Source organism: Parasteatoda tepidariorum, chromosome 2 (genome assembly GCF_982258835.1).
Source record: "Parasteatoda tepidariorum strain Cologne lab strain chromosome 2, Ptep-v5.0, whole genome shotgun sequence".
Taxonomy (NCBI): domain Eukaryota; kingdom Metazoa; phylum Arthropoda; class Arachnida; order Araneae; family Theridiidae; genus Parasteatoda; species Parasteatoda tepidariorum.
The window spans coordinates 80,332,425-80,339,221 of NC_141756.1; the positions used below are offsets into that span (position 1 = coordinate 80,332,425).

The 6,797-nt window shown below is 25.8% G+C and overlaps 1 protein-coding gene across 1 annotated transcript in view; it reads right to left on the reverse strand.

The window, feature by feature from the left end:
• Positions 1-5,470, reverse strand: part of LOC107442276 (5-hydroxytryptamine receptor) — a 141,116-nt gene extending 135,646 nt beyond the window's left edge. Inside the window, exon 1 of the mRNA XM_016055800.4 lies at positions 5,314-5,470. The gene's annotated coding sequence lies outside the window, so the exon portion shown is untranslated. The remainder of the gene's footprint in view (positions 1-5,313) is intronic.
• Positions 5,471-6,797: the final 1,327 nt, after the last annotated feature.

Genomic DNA, 6,797 nt, shown 5'->3' on the forward strand with positions numbered 1-6,797 from the left:
CGAACTTGAATTAGAATGAACTTTATTTTAAATTATAAACACAAATGGTATAACATAATATAAAAATAAAAATTTAAAATAAAATCTGAATTTAGTACTATTAATAAGTTTCAATTATTAGAACGTAGCTAATTTTTTTAAAATTATAAAATTATAGTTTTTATTTATTTTCTTCTTATTATTTTTTAAATGCAGTATTTTTAGATAAAAATTTCGTTAAAAATCATTAATGCAAAAGTTATTTAGTACCTGACAAATTTTTATAAAGTGCTAACATAAGTATACCTTTCTGAAATCACTTAAACCGGGGGAAAAGGTAGAATAATTTATTTTTAACTAGATTCACAAGAATATATATATATATATATATATATATATATATATATATATATATATATATATATATATATATATATATATATATATATATATATATATATATATATATATATATATATATATATATATATATATAAATACAAGAAAACACGAAGAAAGTTAGGAAAAACAATAAGTATTACTTAAGTATACTTATTATTCCCCCCCTTTTTTCATATGTCTATAATTTTTCTTTGTTTTATCTTCATTTTGAACTTTAAAAAATAGGAAAAATAGTAATAATAAAAATAATGGCAATCCAAAAAAAGGGAAAAATTAATAAAAATCCGGAAAATAAAAGATATAATCTTTTCATCAGCTCACACGATTATATCCACAAAAAAGAATGCTTTCTAATATTGTATCAATATAGCCAAAGCAAAATATATCAATACAATAGTGTGAGGAGCCCTAAAAAATTTACAAAAATTTACAACAAATAAAATAGATCACATTAAGTAAAAATATCATGTAAAAACAGAAAATAAAATGTAAAGAAAAAAACAGAATAAAGCTTAATACGATGTCCATAAAGCGAGTAGAGAATTCAAATGAACTTACGTGAATGGGAATTAATTCCTCCCCCCTTTTTTTTGGGTTTTTATTATTTTTACTATTATTATTTTTCTCATTTATATATATATATATATATATATATATATATATATATATATATATATATATATATATATATATATATATATATATATAAATATATAATCATAATGAATAACATAAAACAGCTACGCGTGGTATGCAAATACAAATAATGATTTAAATATTACGTTACCTTATAAAAATAGGCATTGAGAAATAGACAAATTGGAAGGTAGGTATGATTAATACGGATCGATATGAGCAGAAACACAAAATCAATTATTGTAATCAAGCTGCTTACATTATTTATCTTGCAGGGTAATAAGGTTTAAGAAAACACTTCAGTATGTTTGCAAAAAATGTAAATGCAACAAAAATAATATCGATGTACGTATAGTTAAAAATTTGTTCATTTCTCATTCGGAAAACGAAATGAAGCGTTTGTGGAAAAAATATTTAGAGGCAATACAGTTCGTAAAGTATTAAATGTATCGTTATAACTGCTCAAATACGTAATTAATAAATAATTTTAAAAGAAAATACTTAATTTCAAACATTAGACATAATAGTAAAGATTTTAGCTTTTACAAGAATTGTCAAATCCTGTGAGAAGAGTAAATCAATAGAATATTAATTAAGAATATTCGATGATACTTTATGAGCTCATTTTAAAATGATCTTCCTAGGAGGCTTATAAATTTTACAATTAGGAATATCCGTGAATTTATGCATTGCAATCTCTCATGACTTGTTTAATATACTTATCTATTTTTATTCATTTACTTTTAAACAAATTTACGCTTTGTTTAAATAAATTCTTCTTAAAGCATGTATTACGCACTGAAAAAAATATGATAAAAAATACCGGAATGCCATGTTTCTGGCTTTATAGGAACATCAAAAATCTCATGAATTTTTTTCCGAAGCACTTTGGTAATATTTCTGGTCAAATTAACAATAAAATATGGTTTTATAATATGTGATGAAATTCGGTAAAATTGGTAAAATTTAATACTATTAAGTGATACTTTAGAACACGGCATAAAAACCATTTATTTGGTTAATTCTACTTTTCAATTTATTATATTGTTTTCAAAATGTGTTTCAAAAAGAACAATAATTTTAAAAACAAGAGTTTCCCGTAAACTGTTACCATAAGAACGGAAAAGTTACTTGATGACTAAGGCTTAGGTACGATATATTTTGGTTTTTATAACCAGATTTTTTTTTTGAGACTAGAAATGTCATTATTGTACAGTTTTTTTTAATACAAGGTGTAGAGTATACGTTTGATATATTTAACCATAATATTATGAACTAATCTTAATCATCATTAGTTAAAATAAATGAATTAGGCAGTTTCTATAAAATATTATTATGAAAATTAAAATACATTTGTTACTTCAATTTTTCTTTTTGTGAAACCGCTCCTTATATTATTTTTTTTCTGTCAAAAAAAATGCATGCCATCTCTTCAATTCTTTGAATCTGTATATAATAAAACTCGTAACTTTCTTTAAAAATTCACTTTCTTTAAAAACTCATTTCTTTAAAAATTGATGTTATTTTTCCATGAGCTTAGATACTTAAGTTTTAAACCAAAAATTAACGCTTAAGTATTTTTTTAAAAAGTGAGAAACAGCTCATTGCTTCATGTTATGATGTACTATTCCATGTTACAAATAATTTATATTAATTATTAAAATAAAATACATGGTCACGCAAAAAATGTTTCCGAGTAGAAGTACTGTACATTTTCCAATCAGAAGACCCTTCGAGACCAAATTTGATTCCAATTCATCAAAATAGGGGTAGAACTCGAGAGTTACGGGATATTTAATATGAACTGCTTCAAGCGTACGCATGTTAGAACTTTAGAAAGTGCACATCTCAACGCCATCTGGTGTCCATCTCGAAGTATAAGAGCTGTATTTTTTGCTTTTGAAAATGAACAGTTTGGTTAAGTCATTAACCTACATTGGCTTAAAAATTCTTTGACAAATATGATGAAATCACATGAACTATTTTGTCCAAATTTATTGAGAAAAAAAAACTAAACGCTAATACTACACAGTAACTTAAAGTGGTAAGCGACTAACGTGCAATTTTCTAGTATATTAGGTTTCATTTCATGTTTATAAAATCGCATTCACGTTGCAATATTTAGCAGTGTATTGCAGATACACGTTTCATGTTTATAAAATCGCATTCACGTTGCAATATTTAGCAGTGTATTGCAGATACACGTTTCATGTTTATAAAATCGCATTCACGTTGCAATATTTAGCAGTGTATTGCAGATACACGTTTCATGTTTATAAAATTGCATTCACGTTGCAATATTCAGCAGTATATATTGCAGATACACGCTTCATGTTTATAAAATTGCATTCACGTTGCAATATTTAGCAGTATATATATTGCAGATACACGTTTCATGTTTATAAAATTGCATTCACTTTGCAATATTTAGCAGTATATATTGCAGATACACTTATTTTGTGAAGTTCATTTCTTAACATAATAATATAATTAATTCTTAATATAATTAAGAAGTAAGATACTTTACCTCATCATCTCCGCAGAAGTTATTTTTATGTCTATTCAAATTAACTTTAGCAATGTTTGATTAGTGAAAATCATCAAGAAAATCATTTATAAAGTCAGTTTAAATGAAAAAAATTTCAGAATTATTTATAAAATTATTTAAATTCAATGCGTTAGAACTTGAAAAAACTTGAAAACGTAACGTAATTAAAGTATTCGAAATAATTTAAATGAGTTTGTTAATAAAATTGACAAAAATTACTATGATTTTGTTCATTTATTTATTGAATTACAGGTGAAAATTGTTTTGCTAGCGGATCACTCGTTTCAAAGCTACTCGCAAATCAACAAGTGGTTAAATTCGCTTAGAAACTTTAAAACAGAACACAATTTTTAAATACATTATGCATACGGTTATAAATACACAAAGTTAACTGAGGAATTACTTTAAATTAATAAACATAATATCCCCAATAGTACTTAGAGCATTACTACATACTTTCCTTTTTATCCCATTATTAAATTTTTTGTCAGTAAAAATGTACATTTCTACTTACTTTCCGTTTTATCCCATTATTAAATTTTTTTGTCAGTAGAAAGGTACATTTCTACATACTATCCGTTTTACCCCATTATAAAATTTCTTTTGTCAGTAGAAAGGTACATTTCTACATACTTTCCTTTTTACCCCATTATTAAAATTTTTTTTGTCTGTAGAAAGGTACATTTTAATAATTTTTTTTCAAAGCTCTTATTTCAATGTTTTTATGCTCAATTCATTTTGTGCTTGTTCGATCTTTAAAGTTCTTTGATAAGAACTAAATAAATTGAAATTTGTTATTTTTTTTGTGTATTCTTTCATAATTCAAAACGTAACTATTAATAGTACCTTTACGCTTGTAATTTTTACATATTTTTCAAATGAAAGTTTAAATTTTTAAAAAAAAATAGTAAAAGTGAACATCTAAAATCATATTAGCACAGTTAAAAATAAATATTGAAAAATGAGTATTAAACATTTCGTGCTTTTTACTGCCCGATAAAAAATAAAAAACAATGTATACTACTAATAGATATCTTTAATTAAAATGCTTGAAATTTATTTGAAAGTGGATTTTCCAATGTATCTATGCAAAATAATGTATGTAATCAGCTTTTCGTATCAAATTAAAGAAAAATAACTGAGCATTTTTGAAAATGGTAAAATAGTATCATATAAGAAATATATATTTTAAGAAGATATTAACTTTTATGTAAATGAAACAATAAAACTAACATTTTCAAGTATAATTCTAATTATTCATTAATAATAATTATAAATATAAGTGATAATTATTTATTATATGTAAATCCGGGATTAAAGGATTTTTTTTAATATTATCCTCAATATAGTATTTAATTAAATTGTATGTAAATGAAATATTGAAAAGGAAAAAAAATCAAGAACACACATTTTTTATCGAATTAAGTATATAATTTCAAAAATGAAATTATATATTTAAGAGCGAATAATATTTATTTGTGTCCTTTAAACAATCATCCATTATTTCTGATATAGTTTTTCATTTTCGTGTTATTCGTTAGCGGATGATATTTCATAGAAAAGTCATATCAAATGACTTAAATATCTTTAATTATAATATTTAGCATCATCTCACATTCCCCCTCCCCCCAATTTAAAAATAGCTAACATACACACACTTTTTAAATTTATTATAACAAAATAAAAATGTCAAAATATAAGAAATTATATAGTGATTTATTATATGATTATGAATAAATGAAACTTACCGAAAGAAGTCGAAAGCCTCACCTAAATATTGGAAAGGATTTCATTGGCCGGGCAAAGTTTCCCGTCATCCATTTCGAACCAACCATATCTTTGGGTAAGCTTTTCCGCAAGTGTTCTGTAAGCGACTCTTGCCCGTCATTTTACCCAGCGAAAAATAAATAAAAAAGAAGTGTGAGCCAAGGCATACGATCTGAGCGCTCTCTGGCGCTTAAGTTACCTGGCGAAAACATTTATTTTACCTGTCTAATTGAAGATGAGGTCCCAGATTCTTGTGTTTGCAAATTCATATGTGTTTGAGAATGCAGAATGCATTTTCTCTTTTCTCTTTTATTCCTTTCCGCACAATTTGATTCCTTTTATTTCTTTTTTGTTACTTTGAATCTGGAAAGTATCTGTATTGTGCTATTTTTTAAATAACAGTACATTTTGTAAAATAACTCAAACTATGCTTTTTTTTTTAAACGGAACGTTTGTTATTTTTTAGCTGTTTTGAATTTCTTAATAATATGAAAAGCTAGTTATGAGTATTTTATTATTTTGTTAATTTTACATATTATTAGTATTTTCTTGTACATTATACATATTATTAACATTTTCTCATACATTATACACATTATTATTGTTTTGAATACTTGAGTAATAATACATTTGTACATTCTATGTATACTATTCATTAGTACGTTGTTTTAATCCCAATAAAGCTGCTATTATTATTATAAAAGCCTTTATGTTAACCCTAATTAAGAAAAATATAAATGGCATTGATGCAAATATTTAATTTAAGACTGCATATATTTGATTTCAAACTTGCTACAGGAAACTTAAAAGCTGTAAAATTACTTTCAGGAAAAGATTCCTTGAAGCATTTGCTTGAAAATATTTTAAACATTTGTGCTCGATCTGAAAAAAAAAATATTGTCAATTTCCCCTTGAAAAAGTTGATCCAGCATTTGACCCATGTTTACTTCAAAGCACCGTTCTTAAGTAAAAAATGTGAATTAATAAACATGTGTCTAGTATAAGAAAAATAACAAGTAATTTTTTCTACTGTTCTCAATCATTTGATTTTTGTTCAGTAAAAAGGTAACACTTCTAAGAAGTTTATTGTAGGAAATTTATTGTAGACGTTTATTGTTTATTTCAATGGAAAATATATGGTGGGCTAGGTCTTGCCGGTTGTCGGATAGCGTTTTTCAGCAGGTTCATTAACCATTACTGAAAGAAACGGCGGTGAAAATATATATAAGCTCTGTATAAAAAAAAGGTAGAGAGGCTTGGTGGCTCAGGTAATAGAGCATTCGCCTCTCAATGCTCAATGATGTGAACCGGCCGGGATAGCCTGGTCGGTAGGGAGCTGGGCCCATATCCAAGAGGTCGTGGGTTCGATCCTCGACGGCCGAAGACTCCCCGTGTAGTAAATGGTGACTGATGCACGTTAAATCTGTCGAGTCTCAAAGCCCTCCATGTTCCCACAACAAACCAA